This window comes from Barbatula barbatula, assembly GCF_947034865.1.
Source record: "Barbatula barbatula genome assembly, chromosome: 12".
Classification (NCBI taxonomy): domain Eukaryota; kingdom Metazoa; phylum Chordata; class Actinopteri; order Cypriniformes; family Nemacheilidae; genus Barbatula; species Barbatula barbatula.
The window spans coordinates 9,263,483-9,288,744 of record NC_136775.1 but is presented as its reverse complement, the minus strand read 5'-3'; positions in this window follow the sequence as shown (position 1 = coordinate 9,288,744).

The following is a 25,262-nucleotide window of genomic DNA, read 5'->3' as shown; positions in this document are numbered from 1 at the left end:
ATATTTACTATGCATTGAGCTTATATGCTGTTAAGATTTATCGAAATGGCACAGTTGAACCATTTATAACGAACTTGTGAAGAAAAAATGTGTTTATGAAATGTGGTGGCTGTTTGCAATGCCAAAGATTAATATTTTTATAACACCCCTTATGCATTTATATAAACTGTAACTTTAAATTTAATGGTTAAAAATGTACATAGACATGTTAAAATTGTATAATTCAAGACAGGGATCCTTTAGATTTGAATGGAGGGATCATTAATACTATCACATTACATGATGGACTCAGACTCTTCCGTGATGGAGGTGATGTTTGGTTGATCGTGACATGTTGCTGCGCTCTCGCTCTTTCTCCTTTTCATTAGTCACTCTTTATCAGCATGAGGGGAAAACATATCAGGCCTCTTCACGGAATCTTACAGCCTAATTCAGAATGCAGGGGCTGCCTGGCAACATATTGATACTCCATCATAAATAACAACCCACAGTGCCTCTGTTTCATAAGCCCTGTGGCTCTATTTTTGTTTGTCTCTCAGGATGGCTGGCTGTCGGATAAACACTGTAAATGTGGTCGAATTCGAGGTACAGGGGCTATTCTGAGCTGCGGGCGGCTTTGTGTTGATGTAACTGCATTCGGAGGGTCTCTGCAGGGGGTCTATTACAGAATCACACAGGCTTTAATACCGCAGATATAGACTGCCTTTCCAGAGAGTGTGTGCCCTAAGAAACAAGAGCAGATGAAGCCGAGAGCTGGCATGTGTGGGACTGCTGGATGTGTGCCTGAGGTTGATTAGTAAAATACAAACTTGGGTCACAGTTTGCAGTTTTTGTTTGGGTCTAAAGCAGATCTAACATGCATCAAGATCGAGATATGTCACATGACAAAATTGTCAGGTTATTTGCCAAGCAATGATTAGAAAACAAAGAACATACACTGTTGAAATGTATATGCAGTATATTGTAAGGGGAAATGCTTTTCAGTCATTTTTTTGTCCAGAGTACAAGATGAGGAAAATGTTGAATATGTGGTGTATATATACCCTTTAGATTAAATCTAAATCTCTACAAAAGGACGTCCCTGATAATTTAGCTTCCTGATTTTGTCTTTATTTTTCTTGTGAATCTCAGTACTTTTCAATTCAGAAGATTTATTTGATCTCTAAAATTTTAACACGGATACGATTCATATTTGACCCAACAAATATATATATGATAATGTAAATGTTATAAATAAAATATAAATAAATGTTGAATATAAATATTCTCAAAAAATGCTGGATTATTTTCAACAGAGCGTTGGGTCAAAAATGGACAAAAACAGACGGACATTAAATTAACCCGGCATATGGTTCATAATCTACTCAACAATGGGTTAAACCAGCCCAGCATTGTGGGTTGAAACAACAATGTGTTCATTTACAACCCAGCGGTTGGGATTGTCCCTTCTGACCCCACAATGGGTTGAAAATAACCCAGCATTTTAAGAGATTGAGAGAATATTAAAATACTTTCTTACCAAGTATTTTCAGTGTTAAAGTCTGCTGAATGAAAGCTACAAACCTTGACTGACATTTTCGGATTTTGTTCAACCAAGTTGGAGGGAAGAGAAGGGCACACAAAATGTAAATCAGCCTTTGAAAAGGAAACACCATTACTTTAAGTTATACAGCAGCAGCAAGTTTAACATATGTAAGTGCTCGTCGTCTTTAAAATGCCATTACGAAGAGTCCGTCTGAAAGCATTTAGTTTGAAATTCAGGAACTATTAAATCAGGATATCGGTAACTGCATCCAATAACATGCCTCCATGAGACCTACATTTAGTTCAAGACTAAGGACAGGCCTGGTTATCATGCATGCTGCTTTAAGATTAAATCTTCTAGAGATGGGAGAATGAATTCATGGAAACATTAATGTTGTGTCTCAAATACAGGTGAACTGGCATTTTAAATAGAGTATAGATTGTTTGGCGTGTATGTGCATTAAAAATATTTATTTAAATATAATGTATTATAATCAACCTGACTGCATTTATTTATAGCAATGAAAGTATTTTTTTCAGTTTTACAGTGTTTTGAGATGTATCCTTCATGGATGACATAATCCCATAATGCATTTGCAAACCTAATTGTAATCTAATAAAAATCAAGGTGACCTAAAGCCAGGGGTTACGTTGGGATTTCTTATGTGCCGGGGACCTGTGGGGGATTTTGAGGGGTGCGTATACGAAACTTTTAATCGCATTAATTGATAAACTGTAAAACATAAATTGAGAGAGCCCTTTTGATATATGAACAATAAAATGTTGATCAAACTCATTCTAGGGCCTGTGCCCTTTCCCTGTGTCAATATTAAATATCTTAATTTATTAATGTCCACAGAATTGTATTACCTGTGTGTTTCCAGTAGTTTTCTGTCAAAACCGCTTGTTTGAGTACTGGACTGTGTGTGTGTAAACATCTTAGGAAAGAGGAGTGACATCCTATTGACGGTTCCCTTGATGCCAGGTGCATTCTAATAAATCTAATCTAATATCCAATAGAGATGTGTGTTCCCCACAGAGCTTCACCTTAACCGAGCCAGACCAACCCCAGTGCAGCTTTGTCTCATGCCTAAACATTTATGACATTTACAGTGCATTATGAAAGTGAGAGAGAGTCAGGCAAATACTGTATGTCTCTGTATATCACATACATAATGCAATAGTTTGTATTATACAGTATATATGGATGTAGTCTAATTACATTGATTATTTTCTATTGGTGTTTGTATTGGGGACAAACGTTATTTTAGTTTACTCTTCATTGAAAGAAAAGAAAATATTGAAATTTTGGAGAAATCTAACTTTGAAAATGAATTAAAAACATTAATGTAACAAGGTTCAATAAAATGAAGGAAGGAGGTGGGAACCGGCGAACTTAAAACAACTTTTAATTAAATAAACAAACAATAAAACACACCATAAAGTCCAGGCCTGGTACTCTCTCACTGCCGGTCCGGTCGCTCGTCCTCTTATGCTCCCAATCTCTTCCGTGATACGAGACCGGGCCTCCAATCCCGGCTCTCGTCCCGCCTACCTCACTACAATTAAAAATAAACCAATAGAATATAAAATGACAAAGCATATACCAAAATTGGAGGAATTTTTTTTAAATAAAAGCTAATTTAAAATATTAAAAAATCTAAAATCAAATACATAATAACTCTGTTGGGGACTTTTCAAATCTTGGGCAATTGCATTTCTGATAGCATTTCTTTTGTGTTTTTGAGTGATTGGTTTAGTTTGAACTTCACTGTCTACTTATTGTCAAAAATATGGCGATTGTGAACACGCATGTATCCCCCAGAGGTGTAAATTATCAATAAGGTGTGTCTAGAGAGGAAAGATCCTGTTGACAACTAGTTTAATCTCCCTTTAGGATTAGTTAATTAAGATAAAAAGTTATGGGTTTAATGTAAAGCAGACATGCAACAAGACGGTAACATTTCTGCATCCGTGCATCATTAACGGGTTGTTATTTCTTGTAATTGTGCTGTTAATCATTAGCTCTATACTTTCTGCTTTTGGGTTGATGCACAGTGGGATAATTGGTGATGTCTGGATCACAATCAGTCATTTTGTTCAATAAAACAAGACTTGCTGTTTCTCTCTTTAAATTATTTTGATTCAGTGTTCGATACACTAAAGATGGAGAGTAGCAATTATCATATTGTATCTGAGTTATTCAGTTTGGAGTGGCATTGCACTACTCGCAGGTTTGGTTTTGAAGCGCGTATCACTGCTGCGAGTCTGTCAGAACACAAACAAACGTGATGGACTGTTTCTTCAAAGTCAAGGGAGAGGACACAGTAGAAAAAGAGCGTGGCGATGGATGGTTGTGCTGTCAGTGAGGAAGGCTCTTGGATTAATATGAGGAAAATGGCACTTTTCACTGTAGCAATGAAAAAAAAGGACAAATTGTTAATGCTTACACAACAAGTTATTTGTATCAAACAACAAGGTATTTGTATCAAACTCGTGACACTTCAGTACTCGTGTCAAAATTGCTGCCAAACGCATTGTTTTGCATTAAGGTTAATGTTTTAGAACAAACATGTTTACCAGTCATAATTCATTCACACAATAAAGCGGAGCGAGACAGGCAATTTGGCATTAGAGATAGAGAGGCTGTCGAGACTTATATTAAATGATTACTCAATTACTCTTGTACCCGAGATTAATGCTGGCTGGGATGAAGAACTCTGTGTAAGTTTTTGGCTGTCTAGCAGATTCTGTTCCCTCAGGTCTATCTGTGGTCGTTGCAAATCAATTAAAAACGCTCACCTAGCCACTTTCCTGAATATTGATTTTCTTATTAAACTCTGTGGCATAACTGTCTGTGGTGAGAGTTAGGAGACGTTCGGGAATTGTACATCTGACTTTGGGGAGTTGGACAGATAATGGGCATTAACTTACAATGTACAAATATTCCAAACAAGGGCCATGACTTGTCCGTTTTCTGATCTAAAATGTGTTTCTCAACTTTCCTTTTGTCTTATGCACCCCCACAACCAGATCAGTACCCCTAAATGTGTTTTTATGGTATTATACTTGATATAATTTAACATTATGGCTTTTTACAGTGAACAACTAACTTGCAGTACTGAGCTTCTTTCTCTCCCTTCAATGAAACACTTGACCTTGTTTTGACAGTTCTGTGGAAATGTATCCAACATTTATTTATTATTCTCTTCACTTTAAGAGATCTTTGATAGAATATTTATTTTAGTCTATTAACAGCCTTGTATTTTTTTCAGTGTCATAATATCTGTTACAGGTTTAACAAAGCAAAACTGAAATCTTTCTAAATACTCCCTATTGGAGTATACAGTCCTACACAGTTCCCCTCTTCCTCTTAATCGTTGCCTTCACCAACGAAGCATACACCGTAAGAAAATATTCGGTAGCTGTTTTTTTCCTGTAAAATTATGTTTTCCATGTTCTTCATGTAAATTTGCAGTCTTTTCTGAAAATCTTTTCACCGTATGTGAAAAATAATAAAAAATATTATGTAAAAATACCTGAACTTTCAGGCAACTGGGGCGTTAGAAATATACTGTAAAAGAATGTCCCCTGTAAAATTATGACTATATTGTTTTTCCCGTTTTCTTGTAAATTTGCAGTCTTTTTTTGCGATTTGACAGTTTTGAATGTATTTCAAACTAAAAAGTTACTGGAAAGATATTTGGGTTTATCTCTTAAAGCGGCCATAACTCATGTTAATCTTGAGTACTTACAGAATAGTATCGTACCCTTCAAATATCAGTTGAGTCTTTAGTTTGATCACATTTACAAAGTACCGATACAGCTGTACGACACGTGTGGGGGGGGGAGGCGGAACTAAAGCGTGGGCACACACATTGCCAACTAAACACAGAAAGTTTCACTTACTGCATGCGGTTCGTGTCCAGCATCGTTTACATTTACATTTATTCATTTGGCAGACGCTTTTATCCAAAGCGACTTACAAGTAGTTTTTTTACAGTGAGACATTACTGCAGAGCAATCAGGGGTAAGGTGCTCAAGGGCACTTCAGTCATGACCTGCTGGCACTGAGATTAGAACTGGCAAACTTCTGATCACAAGCCCAACTCTCTAACCACCAGGCCACAGCTGACCCTAGGGCTGGGACCGCCGCTTCATCTATCAGTTTATATAACATTCATCACCCATGTGCAGTGAACAGACAGGTACAGCTTAACTTCGTGAACGTAGTTCTCTCTCTCCTGCGCACAACTGAAAGTGACTTGTAAGCATGCTCCTTCTCCCACTGTCCTTGGTTTATGTATGGTGCTTTTCCGGGAGAATTGTCCGATAAGGGACTAAGAAAAGTTGTTACGTAACGATTTTTCATGTTCGATAAAAACTTTCCGAAACCTGTACGATCACTGGGGGAGTGTATATCGAGCACAGAAATACTACGTCATACATCCAATTCGTTTTTTGACAAGTTGATCATGTCAAGCATGAGAAGACAGCACATTTAAAATTGGTGTTTCATGCATATGGACCTCTTTACATTGCAGTGCCGCTTTAAGTCATCATGCCTTTTAAATCATTGATGTGATTTACCAAAATTAAACAAATCTTACATGAAACTTGCTCATTCATGCCTTCAAAGGAAGCACTAATCCTCTCTTGTCCCCTAAAAGGAAAGACAGATTTTGTTAAAAAGGGAGGTTCCATCTACTGTAAGTGCTGTGTGATTTTATAGTCGCTTTGACATCAAGGTTAGGTACACACACTGAATGCTTCCCCATGACTCCTGCAGATCCGTTTCCAGAACTTTCCCACACGTATGATTCAAATGAACCATTTGTTTACATCAGCAATGCAAATTAGGCAATTCATTACGGCGCTCTCTTTAAACAAATTACTTACTGCACATCAGCCTTGGTGTGTTTACAGCACTGCGAGGGAGGCAGGGGGGCTGTGGGACAGAAGGTCATGTGTGCATTAATGAGATAAGGTTGTTTTTAAAGTGTGTGTGCTCGGAGCAGCATGGATGGATGTCCATTGAAGTGCTGATGCAGCAGTGTCCGTCCTCTGCTCACCCATTTTCTCATTTTTATCGTCCTCCTTTACAAAATCTATCGCCATGTTTGCTCATTGATCTGTGGGCTTAACACACGTGGGGCAAGAGAGAGCTTCGTCAGAGACCAATAGAGAAGAGTTATTACCTTTTGAAAATACAAGGTGCCTCGCTAACATGAGTGAATGTTGCTTAAACTTAGGGCGGTTTCACACTAGCACTTTTGGTGTGCACCCGGGTTCGAATAACGTCAGAGTTCGGTTTCTTTTCAGGGGGGGACCATCGAACCAGGGTTCAGACCAGGCAATCGAACAAAATGTGATACCGACCTTAATAAACTATGTATTAACAAAAGGCAGAGAGACACAATTTTATTACAGGACGCTCAAGTGGCTTCTGATATTGACCTTCCTTTTTTAATATCTCAACTTCATTCAACTGAACTTGCAGTTTTCAACAGCCTTTTATTTTATTCAGCCTTGGTGCTTCGTAATTTCATTTTCCTCTCTATCTGGTAAACAAACACCTCCTAATCCTTTTAGTGGATATTTACCAACCGGTTGTCACTCAAAAGTACAACAGCACTTGTTTTTGCAGACCGCTTGTGCAGAGTGAGTCAACCCTTTCAGGCATATTTGGACAATTTTGGTGAGCGTTTAACATAGATGAATGAAGTACTGTGATTGGTTACAGTTTGTTTTGATGTACAGGGATCACACAGGAAAAGCTGAGTTGTGTAGATAAACATAATGGTGGCTTTGTGTAATGATGATGTGTAATTTGATGGCTTCATTTGAGTTATTGTTTAATGCATTTAACTATTTGCAAAGCTTTTTATTTTAATAATAATTTTTATTTTAACCACAACCTATAAACACCTTTCCTAAAAATCTATACGAACACTGGGGGAGTGTATCGAGCACAAAACTACATAAAAAGTTGAAAGAACGTTTAACATTGGAAATACAGTAAGTCAGAATGCATGAAACACAGAGGCATGGCCTCTTTAAAATTATGAAATACCATGTTGTCAAAGGGGTACTTTTTATTGGTTGGATAACCCGGTGACTAATGCCAAAATATTTTAATCACAAAAAATGGAGAAATAAAGCTTATTTATGTCAAATACTTGTTATATGTTGGTAGCTGGAAGGGCATACACACAATTTCATTGTAATGCACTGACAATAAAGGCATCTATCTATCCATCCAATGTATGTGTATATATATATATATATATATATATAATCACAAATATGCCCGAACAATTACATACTGGAACACCTTCCCTTAATAAACAATGAACAAGTGGATCAGGTGTTCTTGTTTAAAATATGCATACACGCCTATGTAAGTAATTGACCTTTTAAACACCGAATAAAAGTGTCCAGACAACCCTGTTTTGAAAGGCCAGCATTGATGGTCACCACCATATGTTATTTTCAGCAAACCGCACGCAATTTCTGACCGACACATTTGTTTACTTTATTAAGTGTTAAAGTGAGTCATAGTGTACGGCCATTGTGTTGAAACAACCCAACCAGCTATTCCTTAAATTATCTCCTTTTGAGATCCAAAGAAAGTGAGTCATACGGCTCTGGAACGACATGAATGTAAGTTAATGATGACAGTATTTTAAGATTCCTTTATATTCCTTTGTGCTTTTGAAAACTCTTATACCTGCTGCTACATTCCTACAGTAACTGTATTACTGTAAACACGTAACCATCTCTTTTTTAATTGTTGATAATTGACAGCATGCCACAGATGCTCTCATTCCTTCATTGTCAAATGTAACTTAAAATCATAATAATAAAAAGGACAGTGTTTTCTAAAATATTAAATCACGCAGCCCAATGAAAGGCCAACTATTTGGCAGTGCATTAAAGAACCGGTATCCTCTTAACATCAGGCACTTGACTATGGCCTTGAAAAAATTTGGATCAGATTTAGAGGCAGATGCCAAGTAAATGGGTAAGCAAACTGCCCTTGGAAATTATATTCAGTTTATTGGCCTTGAATTGATTTAGTTCTTGGATGATGTACCCGCTTCCTCCTCAGTGCGATCTCTTTATTTAATGACCACCGGGCTTAAAAGCCCCTGATAAATTTTAGGCGTAAATTTAATGCCATATCCTCCTCTTGGAAACTGGAGCCTGCAGTAGCCGAGTTGTGAGCGTGTGAAGGGTTTGTAAGGAACAGACAGAACACGTCTAGCACACTTGCTGTCGCCTTGTTTTTCATCTCAATCCTGCCAGGGCTTGATCGACACTAGAGATGAAACATCTGGGAGGTTTTCCTTTTATTAAAGTGCAGCCTCAAATTGAACAACTATTTTTAACACACAGTGCTGACTTGGTAAAAAGGAACACTTTTGGGGGCAGGGAAGGGTTCAGAGTGTTATACAACATTAATGAGAAATGGATGAAAGACAGGAAGAAATAGATTAGGCCAGGAGAATAGCTGATGGTTTTATTAAACACAGAAACAAAATAATGATCAGATGTGTATTTTCAATGAATAAGCAGAATCATCCAATTGCCTCTCTATAGCTTCTTTCATTTTGAATAGAAGTTGTGATTAAATTCTGAATATGAATGTCTGTGATTATGGTGTAAAGAATCTTTTTTAATTAAGCACAGTATAATCATTGAATATGAGCCCATTTACAATGAACGGCTAATTATTGATTTCTGGTGAGAAGTGACAATGTAATTATTGCATGTTGTCAAAACTGATTTTAGACGTCAGTCTAGATTTTTCATCATGGGTGCTGGTCTCCTCTGTATCCTGTTTAATGAGGTGTGTTTTTAGTATGCTACTAAGGAGTTCATGAGAGAATTGTCATCTTGATATGCAGGGCAACTCTTTTTACATGAACATTGTCACATTGATTATTCAAATTTTTAGGGTCACTTGACTTTTTGGGTTAAAAACCCTTTGATCTGAAGGCATGTCTGATTTGTCTGGCATGCCTGTTTGAAATAAGTTCAATTCAAATGTATGTATATAGCACTTTTTTACAATGTTGCAGAGCAGCTTTACATAAAAAAATTAAACATGTACTGCTTGTGTGTATATACTGTGTGTGTGTGTATAGGTTGTCGAAATGCTTATAAGATGCTTGCTTAAGCGAGTTTATGTCGGAGTTTTGAAGTTAAACATTTCACAGCTGTTATGATTAATGGTACATATGTTGCAGCAGACTAGGAGGCTGAAATCTGATTTGGATATTATAATCGCAGAGCATTTCTCTGTCACTACAGTGTTTTCTGATATTATTATCTTCATCCACCTCGCTGAACCTTTTTTAAAAGAACCCGAACATGTATATTTATAGACTTAAATGCAGCTGCTTTGACCTTTTAATAAAAGCCTTTATTGATGGCTGTAAAAACATCTGTTTATCTCAAAGCAGCCCTTTTTAACTCAGTTAGGTGCATTAGGTTGAAAATTCTTGGAAGGAGCCTATAGCTATGATGTACTAAAATGTCTGGATAATAACATTACAGGTTTTCTGGCAAGGGAGTCCAAATGTTTAAAGTAGCTTGCTTGATTCAAAACAGATCACAAGTCTGTCCATATGGAGTGACCATGATATGCTGGAATAATCAAATTTCTCACCAAACATATGATAGATTTCAGAGTGTGAGCTGCTGTAATATGTTCCTAATGAAAAGTAGAAATCATTTAATTAAACGTGTTTATGTAATGTGCCGCAATTGAGCTACATTGGGTCTCCCAGGGTTAATGGACTTGTTAATGGGTATTTTGAAAATACAAAGGATTTTCTCTCACCGGCTTCATTCAGGTGAGACACAGGTGCTTATAGAGAAAGATATCATTGCGCTTTTTTATATTGGCGGTGGCTTCAACAGTCTGCTGAGTGCATCCCTCGGTGTATGAGAGAAATTGAATATGGATATTCAGCTCTCCCTCTCATTTATCCCCCTGGCTTATAGATGGATGTGTATTCAGAGAAAATTAACTTGTGGTGAGTGAATGGAATGAAAAATGTCAGAGGAGACACAGGAAGAGACAGCGGGTGAATTCGCAAAAGTTTTTAGAGGTATGATGGTTGACTGGGTTTTGGTCTCTACCATAGACATTAGGTTTATTTGACTTGCATCATTGTGGCAGGAATTCAAAATGATTGCAGGAGTAAAACAACAGTTTATCAAGTGTGCTGCTGTGAGACTGACAGTGAGCATTCATTATACCAGAACATTTCTGAATCCCACGCTACAAGAAAAATATGATTTTGGCTGGGAGATTTTAGTTAAACTGAATATCAGAGCTGGCAGTAAACATTTTGTATACGTTGAAATGTGTGTAGAACAAATCAGGATCTTAAAATGCCAGCTAAAATGCCAGTGAATTTTATTCAACAAAGTCCCTTCTGTTTTCACCCCGTTTGGTCTATCTGTGAGGTCAGATGCCCCTTGGATGCTGGACAGCCTTGTCCCTTAGGGCTCACGGCTCTATGGACCAAAGATGATTAAATGTCTAATGAGTCCCGTGTAAAAATCCACCACCATCTGGTGGGTAGAATCGTCATCTATTCATCCAACAGCTCTAGAGAGCTATCCTGAGAAACAGGCCTGTGAACTATACAGGAAATACAGATAGTTTGTGTGTCTTTGGTGTGTGTGATAAAATGGACATTTCTACAAAATGTGAAGACTTCTATTTCTCCAGTAGGCGTTAAAAAATGCTCACTTTAAAGGAATAGTTCACTTTAAAATAAAAATGTTATGATAATTCACTCATAATAAAAAACTTTCCTAATAAGCCTCAAACTCAGACGGCTTGTCTGTGTTTGAGACTTATTAGGAAAGTTTTTCAGGGTTCTGGGGGTTGTTGGTTAAGGTCCAAATTTCAGTCTCATTGCAGCTTCTAAAGGTTCTACACAACACCAGCAGAGGAATAAGGGTATATGGAAAAACATTTTTTTGAACATAAATCCATGGCGTTTGGTATTGGTATTGCCTCCGCGATGCATATCCACGTCTTCCGTATTACGCAATCACATGGTAATTCAAAGTGCTTTACATAGAAGAAATTAAAAATATCCATTTGATAAAACAGTGAAGAAATAAGAAAAATATAATTTAACCAGTTAAGAATAACAATAAAATATAGTTTAGAATTGAAAATAAATAAAATAAAGTACAACACAAACAGTCGGACGGTCAGAGGCACAGTGCACATTCATTAAATGCAAAGTTAAACAGATGTGTTTTGAGTCTGGATTTGAATGTGACTACTGTGGGAGCCCATCTGATCTCTTCCGGAAGCTGGTTCCAGCTGCGGCTGGCATAATAGCTAAATGCAGACTCTCCTTGCTTGGAGAGAACCCTTGGTATTTCTAGCTGATGCGATCCTAATGACCTGAGTGTTCTTTTGGGTCTGTATTCAATGAGCATATCTGCAATGTATTGAGGTCCTAGGCCATTGAACGATTTATATACCAGTAATAAAACTTTAAAATCTATCCTATATGTAACTGGTAGCCAGTGTAAAGACCTGAGGACTGGTGTGATATGATCATATTTTCTGGTTCTGCTCAGAATCCTTGCCGCAGCGTTCTGTATGAACTGCATCTGTCTCATGGTCTTTTTGGGAAGGCCAGTAAGGAGTCCATTACAATAATCCACCCTGCTGGTGATGAAAGCATGCACTAGTTTCTCTAAGTCTTGACTGGAAACAAAGCATCTAATTCTTGCAATATTTTTCAGATGATAGTATGCTGATTTAGTTATTGCTTTGACATGACTACTGAAGCTAAGGTCTGACTCTTAAGACACACCGAGATTTCTGACTTGATTTTTTGTTGTTTGACCTGAACGTGCAGGTACGCGTTCACCTTGAGAACTTCATCTTTATGAGTTGTTACCTTTTTTTTTACAGGTAACAACTCATTTGCATGATTCGGAGTCGACTCCGTTTGTTACTTACTCTTTAAAAAGACATCCCTGATATGCATATGAACTGACCATTTAAACAATAATCTTGCACAAATGCATATAATGTGTCATTCAACTTCCAAGACATTTTTAACCTTCTTCTATCTCCACACTTGAAAACACTGGGTCGGAAATTTCGCGTGACCATTCCAACGTGATTACGTGGTACGTGAAGTAATGGACGGTTGGTGAGTGATTTATCACTTTCTTTTTAATGTGAACTATTCCTTTAAATACATCTTGTACATGAAATTCTCAGGAGACTGTGGGAAAAACTAAAGAATATTGTAAAAATTTATTAAACTGTGTGAAGTTTTAATCAATTTCTTGGATTGTTTTGGACAGGTTTATCAAACAGGTACAAGCCCTGTTTCTCAAGTTTTGTTTTCTCCAAATCTGAGATCCACATAACTTTCTTAAGAAATGTAATCAGACCTATTTCATGCCGACACTTTTCACCCTGACAAAAGCTTTGAAAACAATTTATAGGTCACACACTGGACTGAACTGCAGAGAAATCAAATAACTGTAGGGTAGAGAAACAGGATTTGCATTGGGAGCGTTTGATAACAGTAATGAACCGCTCAAGGGAAAACCGTGTGAGAAATATGGCATACTGTATATCCATATTGAGAAATTAATGGATGATAAAAATGATTAATGAATTGAGGAAAAAAATGAAAGACTTGAGTAAAATAAACCCTTGCAGGTTTTCAATAGTGTATGAAGTGAAAATTAATCAATGGTGGATCAATTAGACATAATGACAAAACATTTTGCCAGGGATATCAGTAACTTTTTCAGTAACAGTAAATTTGCTGGAACAATTTAGCATTTACCATTAAGCATTTATTGAACCGTTCATGTTTCACTAAATGAACATTAAAACTTTCAGATATGAAAATATATTTTTGGATAAATATACAGCCGTGAAAAAACATTAAGAGAATATTCCAAGTTTTCATTCAATTAGCATTTCCAGATGTATTGTGGCCATTCCAGTTCAGTGTCCGTTGTATTTTAACAAAATCTATTTTTTTGTAGTACTTCTGTTATTTTGACCTGTTTCACCAGTTTTCATTTTCTGCAGATAAATGCAAATAGAAACAATTATTTTTTTAAATTTCGGAAATAAAATGTTTAGTTCACCAATCGAAATTAAAATAGTAAGTTTACCTAATCACATAACTATAAATAGTCAATTTTAAAATCAAATGATTTAGAAATGGTCTCATAATTTTCATAATTTGTAGTATAGTTATACCCTGATTTCATTATAAAATAAATAGTGTGTAATATATTAGATGTATTATATGATAAAATCAGAAACTTCTCTCACATACAAATAGCCCTTTTCCCTCTTTGCATAAATTGATTTTATATACAAACGATATACATTTATTTTGATTGTGAACACAATATTAACAGTCACTTTAAAACACACAAATAAATAAATACTGTATATGTAAAATAATCAATTTAATATTGAAAATAAATATGTACAGCATGTCAATGATTTGTTACACTACAATTTAATAATTTATTTTCATACAACTATACACTAACTGAAAAACAGCATGAAGTGTAAGCTATGCTGTGTAGCATTATTTTGAATACAATGATTGACAACGCAAGAAACAAACTCCTCCTTTGAAACTCATTATGTGTTTGCTATTGTAAATACATTACCGAACATGTCCCCGCTGGAAGCTTATTTCGAGCACATCCCTGCCCGTAATATGAATAGAATGAATGTGTTTTATTTTAGTGTGCAATGCTCCATTTCATAACTTCTTTTAGTGGGTGGATGTTTATGTGTTCTGTTTGTTTTATTCACTTCCAGTAGACGATGTCGGTTCAAGCCTTCAAATGATGAAGACGCAGCAGCTAAAAGCTCACAGTTCTCATCATATTGTATACCTGAGTGTCAGCAGCCAAAAGCTCACAGTTCTCATCATATTGTATACCTGAGTGTCAGCAGCCAAGCCCATGCTGTCTCCCCGCAGTAATCATTATCCCCACCCGCAGATGTCATTCTGTTGCAGCTCTGCCATGCTTTTCCTTTTTCCCTTATTTAATCTCTCGCTTTCTTTGTCTCCAGGAAACTCTTGTTTTTCAACATTTCTCCCTTTCCCCTGTTGTTCTCTTTACAATGTCTTCAATATGCGACTGTGGTGGCGCCCTTGACTCTTGACCTTGAGAGAGGCAGCGAGCAGTATTTTCTGTTAAATCAGCAGGTGTGTGTGTTGGTAAAAGGCCTTACAGGAGCAAAGGCTGAACAGAGGTGAACAGAACTGTATATCAGCCCTGTGTGCAATCACGCTCCTATTCAATTTTCTGTTTATTTCATTTCGGCTGGTTTACGGGTTGTGGCAACGTGGAACAGACAAGACTGTCACAATAATATCCTTTTTAGATCTTGCAAATGTTAAACATTCATATGCACTCATATTTATCCAACAGTAAGACCTCAAATCACATGCACAATACACGGGATGACTGAAACATATCAAGTAAGAAGTTTAGGTTAATTTGATCTGTTCAACAAACAATACAAATCCCAAACAACTATCAATCTTTCTGTGTGTATCAAGATGTGTGTACGGAAATGTGTGCAAATTCAAGTGCATTTTGGCATTCTGAGAGGCAACATGTTGGCAACGGTTCGATCAGGTATTCCTTACAATCGTTCGGGTATTTGACAGAGAATAATGGGCTGCACTGTGGGTGTCAGCCATCAGCAGTCTACCACAGACAGACGATCCTTTTGTTTTATCTCAGACAGAATGAGCCCTGCTTTAAGCTGACAAAACACTGCAGTCAAATATCACATCATACACACACTCCAGTTCTCTCTATCACTACCGTCGAAGCCATGTGTCTCTTCATGTTACATCATTCCTTCATTTCTCTCCTCTCCAGTTCCATCCCTCATGCCTCTCATCTTGTGTTTGTCCTTACGTCAGTCCCTACAGAGTGCACACTCTGCACACTCTGCATACTCACTGCTACAGCGCTATCTTTTAATTAGCATACACTTCTTTACGATTAATTTCTTTCCATTTGTCCCATTAGTTTAGGCATTTAGCTTGCTAGTCTTTAGAATGGTAATTTTATTTTCACTATTAAGAGGCGTATTAGAGCTCATATTAAATGAATGTAAATCTATTTAAGAAGGAATAGAGAGCAGTATGTTTAATGGAGACATTCTTTAATGTTCATTTTTATTTCTTTCTATTTGAATTCCATCTATTGTCTGGTTTTATCAGTCTACTATTATTTTACCCCTGTGGATAAATCTGACCAATATGCAGATCCACGACTCATCCAATCATTTTAGAGATAGTGGGTGGGATTAGTTTTGGCCATAAACCAACAGTGGGGTTTGACTTCAGGTGATAGAATTACTGTCCTGTTCAGTCTAATAGTCAATGTATATTCACAGTCATGGTCAGAAATCGCGCTATTCTAGTAAGAAAGTTCGCACTGTTGACACTTTTAGTGCAAATGCACCACTTGCGTTGACAGTGATTTTGTGTTTGTTGTGTTATAAAGTTTTAAAAACGTCAAGATATCACTGAATGGGTAAAGAGCAAGTAAGCCTTGGGATTGACTTCTAAAATAAATAATAAAATGTAAAGGCTATATTGGATCATTTAAATTACAGTTCAAAAGTAGCAGTCAGTATTTATCCTCCATAGGATACAATACATACGTTGTGACGTTTCGTAAACATTGACATTATGAATTATACAGCTGTTAGTTTAGTCAACGTTCCATTGTTTACGAAGAGTAACTGTTGAAACTTGAGTGGGCCTTTCTTGAAACGCTAATATTCTGCTGTCAACTGACACAATATAACAGCCTGTTTGAGTAATCCAACCCAACACTCCTCTCACATCAGAACAAGCAGCTCTGCTGAGGGCACAAATTATGAAATGTGCTGAGCTTTTCCTCTCTCATTTGCATGAAGTGTTATTGTTTGAAATGATGAAAAAATCGAAAAGAGCAGATGAAAAATGGCCGCCCCTCGATAAGACGGAGTACATTTCCAGCGAAGCATGAAGCTAATCTAAGGCTCTTCTCCTTTCGCCATCACCTATAATGCAAAAGAGACGGGACGCATTTAAATAAAAACATGGACTGATGGCTTCTGACTCTTTCTGCTCATTTTCTACAGAGATGTGAGATGATTGAATAAACTAGTTATTAATCCACGTCGTTTTAAAAGCCGAGCTTCTGTGTTGTTTTACTCTCGCTTCGAAAATCTGCCATCTAAAGCAGTCCGAAACAATTCGCAAATAAATGGGTTGCTTTATTGATTTAATGAAAGGTTAGGTTTTCAGAATGACAATTTCTCTGTTTGCATTACGGTGAGTGGGAACAGCAGATCTTTGGCAGTCCAAGAGGCCTGAATGAAGGAAATACATCACCTTTCATAGTCTCACATTGTTGGGCAGGTGCCCATTAATTGTATAAATGAGAATGTCAAGTGGTGAACAACCTTTTCTCATGACTGAAAACCAAGAGAATTGTGGGAAACTGAAAGTGACAAACGTGATTATTATAATCCTGCCAAGGTTAACCGAAGAGCTACGGTGATAAAGCCAACTTTGTATTTTCACTTTTCACTTTGAAATCTGTAAATGTGTAGTATTTATTGAATCTTGAGCTGAGTGTAGAAGGAGGTTGTTAATCAAATCCCTTCATAATCATTTTGAGTGTCCAATCAGACCAGACCAACAGCCTCTGATTTTTCCTGATTAACATTAATCTGAATCCCAAGCAAAATCAGAACCCTAATCAAATTCAACATTCACCGACATCCATTGTACAGTTCATTACCAATCCTCTCGACTTTGTCTCAGGTCATTTGAGCCTCAAATTAGACTCCTTAGATCGGTGGGTTTGGGTAATGACATTAGTCAATCACAAACGGCTGCCAGATCGTAGGACCTGTGTGAAATGTTAAAAATTGTCAGGAAAGTCTCCCATGTACCCCCTCCCATCACGCTCGTGCCAACCGCAATAAGGATGCCGAGAGCGAAAACGCTAGCGGAAACTCGCCTCCTGAAGAAGAAACATCCATCACACTTGTTTGTCTTTCAACTCGGCCATCTTGGCAGACACATAAAAACTCCTCACCAATTGTGAAACAACAGCAGCAATTCCTGAGGTACTTTCCAGAGTCATTGACAAATCACTGGTTCACAAAACTGCCCCCCTCCAGAAAAGCTCCAGCGAGTTTCAACTCTTCCAACCTCCCTGGGGGTCATAAGGTTGTCTGGCTGACAAAGATGGCTGGGATGAGATTTTGCTCAATGGGACCGGGACACTTGACAGACAGCACATGACTAAAGACTTCTGTGATTGACAGAAAAGGAGAGGGAGAGAGGCTCGCGCGTGCTCCCACGCAGGCAGACAAAAAACAAAGACAATAGAAGTCGATGGAAAGAGACAGGCCTGGAGAAAGAGAGAGAACAGGAACGGCTGTGAGGGTGTGTGTGTGTTTTGTGCACACATTCAGTGGATGAGGAGGACTTGTCAACAACAGATGTGTCTGCAGCACACGATGGGGTGTGTGCAGTTGAAGGCTGATGTTGGTAAAGTCGTTGTGATCCTGCAGGGGGCGCCTGTGCGCACTGGGATGAGGTTCATAGAGAGGGACGTTTAAGGATATGCAGTTTGCTGTAATGCTCTTACTAAACTTTAGTCCTGAATTCTGACATGCCTGAAAACAAAAGGGACACATTAAAGTAGTTTCAAAAAATAAATAAAAGACAAAAATTGTTGAGATGTTATTGCAAGTTGATGTGTGCAGGGAAATTGAGGTTATACAAGAAGAATTTATTATGTTTTAATTATTTTACTGTTTGAAAATGAGCACTTTCTACAGTATATGTGTCATTCTGGAAACGATATCATCACACATGTTTTATGATTTGTCCGTTTTTAAGGGTAGTTCACACTGAAAAATGCTATTTTTGATTTCAATGCTGCTTAACATTCACTACTTTGCTATGACAACGCAAATTCAATTCACCTTCAGCAATGTAAAAGGCAGTTCAGTTCTGTATAGTACATTGCTCAGCTCTGTGAAAAGCTTTTATTGGAAAGAGTGGCTTTGAGATATTTAGCAGTGTATCACGATTACCGGCAGAGTTTTGCGGATTATCTGCAAATACTCTGACCGAACTTTCATTTTAACTGCCACTAATGTCCCCCCCCCCCATCCCACTAGCTTTCTCCCCCCTACGCTTCCCATTTCTTGTCTATTGACATGTAATAGGGATTTGTTTCAAGCATTCACACTTCATTCACAGAAGCTGAAATCCTCTGGGTTCAAGCCACTGAGACAACCAGTGCGGCGTCATTTTCCTCCCTGTCATTATTAGATTAGCACTTGTAACATTGGAAGAATAAACTGGAGCATCTCCCGACAAACGCTAGCTGGGGGGGGGGTCTACTGCGAATCTCCGTTGTTTGTTTTCCTAGCTCATGGCTGATGGAAAAGCCAAAAAAGCCAGAGGTGTGACAGGATCAGCAGAAATGTGATCATCATTAGCATCTTGATGAGAACCTTGTGCCTTCAGCAAGGCATTTGAGCTTTCAGGGTGACCTCAAATCAGACTCAACAAGAGAATCAAAGGTTTAGCTTATTCGTCCTTTTGAATACGTTTTCTAAATAGTAAACAGCTTGGGACCTGAAACACAGGCCTCCATGTTGAAAACATCACTGGTTTCCACAACGTGGTTTGCTGGTCTTCTCGCCAGACATTTTGACTAGCAAAAAAGCATTGAAAACAGTTACAACAGGTAAGTATGGCTGATCCCTCATCCAAACCAGCATGGATCAGAATAAAACAGTTTGGACTTTCAAGGGAATTTAGGCTGATCTAGGCTGGTCTTTTTAGCAGAACACCAAATTTCTTAGTTAGACATCACTTTTGGCCACAACTATATTTATCTAAAAGTGCTGGTGGAGTGTATTGAGCACAGAAATACTACGTCATGCAACCAACTCTTTTTTTTACAAGTTGACAATGTTACAAGCCAGCACATTCAACATTGTAAAGAAGTCAGAATGCATGAAACACCATTGCACATCCCCTTCTAAGGGATAGTTGATTGGTTTTTCATCATGTACTCTCCCTCATCTCATTTCAAACCTGTGTGATTTTCCTTCTTCTGATAAAATAAGATATTTTGAAGAACATTAACTGAACAACATTTGCCCTCATTGACTTCCATTGTATGAACAAAACCACAGTGACATTTCTTGAAATATCTTTTTTAGTGCTGCACAGACTCACACGTAGGTCGCAAGGGTGAATAAATGGTGACAAATTTTTTTGTTTTCAGTGAACTATCTGTTTAAAGCTGATTTTAGTTTTACTGATGAAGTAGGGCACATCTGGTTATTTGAATGATGAAATTCTCCCCAACCGTTTCGCTGTCAATCGGACCTGAGCTTGGCTGAAGGCACACAGCATCGAACGGCACATCACACTTATACTGTAGATGCAACTTCACCTTCAGCCCAGGTCTGGCCAAGAATAGCCGACGGGGTTGGTTCATTGACTTTCTCTGTGAAGGGTAATTGATTGGCAGGGATTACGTAGAGAGCCTGGCCCTTGATAAAGTGAGACAGAATCCGTGGCTGAATAGCCAAGTGATTTGTCCTGTCCATATATGTCCCTGTCTTACTTCATTACAGTGTGACTCTTACCTCGCCCACTCCACAGCGCGCAGCACAGCACGGGGGTATTTGTTACATCCGGCTGCACTCATTGCTTTCTCTCTTGATTAAAAACGACCTACTTCACTTCTCTTAGTCTTTTCCAGCCTAGACCAAGGCATATAGCTGGAGGGGGAAAAGCCACGGAGGAGCCTGTGGTTAAATATTTATTTAAAATCTGCCAAACAGTCTCTTGTATTGTAGGTCACTGCTGAGATGGGCAGAGGGGGAAAAAATCATTTATGAGGCAATCAGACAAAACTTACACATAAATCACATGCCGACCAGCGAGCTGCCACGTATCAATGAGGGGTCATTGAGGTAATGACAGTCTAAGAAAATGTTCCCAGCATGAAAAAAATCACATAGAATTACACTTACTGATTTACTATGTGATTTTAGGAAATTACAAGCGCTCGTAGCACAAATGTGCTTTAGGGAAGTGGACACTTTACCAATTAAAATGGTTTGGTTTTACATGATTTAAAATGAAATAAAAAAAATATTTTAGACAGAAATTAGATTTATAAAAGTGATTATTCCATCCTGATAGAGAATGACTAAAGAACCTTAGCAAATTTTTGTAATTAGTGTTAATTCATTATTTTTCTTGACAGAAAAACAATGCATGTTGAAATGGTGACAAATGGTGATTAAGGGCGTACTCACATTTAGCCTGGTTGCTCTCAACGGTGACTGGTCACGATTGTTTTAACAGTGACACCTGAATCTCATAATTCACGTCATGCTTTCAGTTCTGCAATCCGGCATGATTTGCAATCCGTGCTTCAGCTCACCTCTACAACCAGGCCACGGCGCTGTAAGTGAACTATGCCCGAGCGCGGTTCGATTGGGACAGTGTGAGTAGGCCTTTTGTATTTTGTCAAAAGAAACCAAGTCCATTTTTGAACGATTGTCAGAGTTAAAAGCGCTTTTTGGGAGAAGAATGGTTTTGCAGCATCCACAAACTGCACCAGTTGCTGAACTACAGATCGTGCAGTCGAGGGGCCCACGGCGAACGCTGGTCCTGCCCACATCGCAAGCGGGCCCCCGGGCGATGAAGTGACTATATTAATATATATAATACAATATAAGTAGTGCTGAGATTCTTCAAAGCAGAGAAAAAAGCATATACATTTGCATTAACTGTTTGTGTGCCTTGATGGTCTAGTTGTAGAACTTTTGCCAATTCTTTCTAAGGTTCAGGGTTATTTTTTTCCCCATTAAAACCAAGGCAAACTAAAGCAAGAACACGTTTGTGTGCATTTTGTTTTGTGCCTAAGCCATAATGAAGCGCTCCATTGTCTGTGTGAAGACTGCGCATTGTGCATGAGTGCAAAGAGAAAACTGCTAACAGCCGCAACGAGGACTCCCCATAACAGCAAATTCCAGCGATAGCTCGCCTGTTATTTAACACAGATCAACGTATTTCTTAACGAATGGAGATGTTTCTTTCTTTGAGGTAAGCTACAACCCGCCAGTCCATCTATGAAAGTATACTTTAGCACTGAACTTCACTATGTTAACCATCCCAGCCCTGGCCCATTTGCTTTGAATAATATATTGATTTCCGACAGAATTTTATGATAATAAATGCTTGATTTGTTTCAAACAAAGCTTTGTATGTTCCCTCTAGGGAAAACACATTCACTTTTTATTAGGTATTCAACCAACCTTTTCCCAGTTTTTAACAATTACTCCATGTAGCTAGTTATTGGATAAAACAACACAATCTCACAGGATATTGTTACTATTTTATGAGGTGGTTAATTTGTATGAATTCATACAATCTTATGTGTCTGTTTTAGTACAATTGGACGTTGGGTTTAGAGGTGGGATTAGGGGAGGTGGCTCGTGTATTGTTTTTTTCAAAACAATTGTACGTTCACGAATTAGTCACCTCTTAAGATACTTACAAATTCCTGTGAGATCATGGTGGATAAAACTATGTTTGTTGATTTTGATGAATTCTTCAGTATAGTGGAACTCGCTGTGCTTGTCTATATAGCCCTGCTTGCCTTTAAGAACTATAGCAAAATGTGCAGACACAAATCACTCAAAGCTTTTTACTGGGAGAAAACAGAAACATTCTCAAAACATGGCCCAGATTTATGCTATATTTACTCAACCAGGATGGATTTCAACATTTGCTGAAAATCTCTCGAGCTGTTATTTACTCTCAGGAGACAGCAACAATTTTGCTGGAGTTTTGTCCTCTGGTGTGCGATTGTGTACGTGTGCGGTAAATGTGGCGTAAAGTTTGTTCTCAGAGTTGCGGTTACTGGTGGGATTCGAGGATATTGAGAGAAAACACCTGTAATTACAGCATTTCCCATCAACCTGTTGGATGGTAAATGCTAAATCAAAACATTGTGCAAAAAATCAGAACACTATGTTATGAGGAAGCCCTAGTGGTGTTGGGAACATTTTATTTTCCTCCCTATTAGAATTAAAGGAATAATATTCTCAAGTCACTTTTCAGATTTAAGCTCCCCATGTTATTTTGCAACCTGTTTTTGCAGAAACTGTTGGATATTTCTAATTACATCAGACAGCTTGCTGACAAACCACAATCATATAATTACAATTTCAAGGCGTTTAGGTTGGAAAGGTTGTGTGTGGAAAGCAATTTCCGCTTTTTGTTTATGTGTGACGATATGTCTATTCTTTCAACATTTATTCACCCTCTTGTAATTCAAAACCTGTACTCTTTCTTCTGTGCAACACAAAATATGTTTTAAATGTCTCAGTGGTTTTGTGTCCATACAATAGAAGTTAATGGGGGGCATGGGTGTTGTTTGGTTACCAACATTCTTCAAAATATATTCTTTTGCGTTCTGCAGAAGAAAATAAGTCATACAAGATTTGAACAACATGAAGGTGAGTAAAGGGTCAACTATTCCTTCAACAGAGGTGCTGTGCAAAGAAAAAACAAATTTGATGTAAACAGTTCTTCTGTAAACTCTGACTTAAAAATGTTAGCTGAAGACCTGGAGTCTGGAAACTTGCTGTTATTATTTTTTATCAAAATAAAGGCTCTTGGTTTGTCCATCTCTCCCATTTTGGTTTAGGTCAATTTAAAAAACCTTTCGCACTTTAAGCGCTTTGAAGATTGGTTGCATTGCTATCTAAGGAGGAGTCAGAAAGCTTTCAAAACGACTTTAATTTATGTTTTGGGGAAAATGGAGGTCATACCGATGTGAGTAATTAATGGCAGAAGTTACTCTTTAATGGCAACCCAGTAGTTATTCTGTTTTGGTTAGTTAGAGAGTTATTTAATGGTCAGAGTTCTGCGTGCTATATAGCAGCATTTCTCAAACTGTGGTCTGTGGATCTCTGATGTTCTGTGAAGGATTCCAAGTTGGAATTCCAGGCAAGATTCTGATAATTTTCTAATGATGAAAAAGAATTGGTTAATTAAAACAAATGATAAACTTAAATGATAATAGTTCGGGAAAAGATGCACCAGCATTGAATTTGTTGCCTGAGTAATCACATCATAACAATTAGTTCTGAGTTAATTTATTGTGTTAATCAAGTGTTGGTGTTGTGTGACGACAGTCTTTATCACTGCAGTGGGCAACTTTATCACAGCTTTTCATAATACTTGAATATATGGGCTTAAAGGGACAGTTAACCCAAAAATACTAATTCTGTCATGATTTACTCACCCTCTGGTTCTTCCAATTCTATATAGATTTCCTTTTCCCAATGAACACAGAGAAAGAAATTTGGAAGAACGCTTGTTACCAAACAGTTTTTGTACCCCATCGGATACCATAGTAGGAGGTAATCAAACGTGCCCCAGAACTGTTTGCTTTCCTAAATTCTTCAAAATATTTTTTGTGTTCAACAGAAAAAATACGAATTGTCCAATTATGGTAGTCAATGGTTGCCAAGAACTGTTTGGGTACAAACTTTCTTCCAAATATCTTTCTCTGTGTTCATCAGAACAAAGACATTTATACAGATTTGGGTGAGTAAATGAAGACCGAATTTTCATTTTCGAGGGAACTGTTCCTTTAAGCTGCGTAATTGCTACAACATTGCTCAAGACATGTAAAAGCTATGATAGGATATTAATAGAGATTCATGTCATTGAAATTGAAAACTATTTTTGCAGACACAGCCTCAATTTCGGTTCATTATTATTTAGCTTTTTCATTCATAGGCAACATTGCAGCTTCAAACCCACACTGGTGCCGATTTAGATTCGACTTTTACTGAAGTTTGATGTCATTCAGACCTGCAGCACGCTTGATGTCAGTCTGCATCAGACAGGCTTTAAAACTCCACCTGCACCTGAATCATTCTCCCATGGGAGATGGAGGCAGCCTGTCGGAAGGTACAACAGATGTAGGCTTTGCACACACAAATACTCACACACACAAACGAGTGATTGCCCGACATTAGGAAAAGAAAAGAGAAATACACACACTGGAGATGTTTGTGCAGGCCTGCGGGATTTTCTTCTCCGTATGAAGATGGTTGTTGCCAGGCAGCTGGTATGTGAAGAACTAATAGGGAGTGGTGATTGGGAGATGAACCACTCAATGCGCTATACAAAGGCACCGGATCGCTCGGTTTACATTTAATTTGACAATCAATTATGTTTAGCGATCATCTGTTTTTTCTTGTTGTGAAGATACAGGTCTTCAAAACCAGAGTGACATCTTCATAGCATATGTCTGGTTTAGTATGTCACTCCCGGTTTATCATGCTCTGAAAAGCTACGGCGGCTCACAGGATATTTGCTACATTTATCAGATCAATAAATGTTTTATTTAGGGGGTTCCTGTAGCTCGGCTGATAGTGTGCAAGTGGAGTTCAATTCCTAGAGAACACACAACTAATAAAATGTCTATCTTGACCGCACTGTGAATCGTTTTGTGAAAATGCATCTGCCGGATGAATAAAGGTAAATGTTAGGTTTGGAGATCAAGAGAATTTTTTGTCAGATTTGGTGCTATAAATACTTTGATCA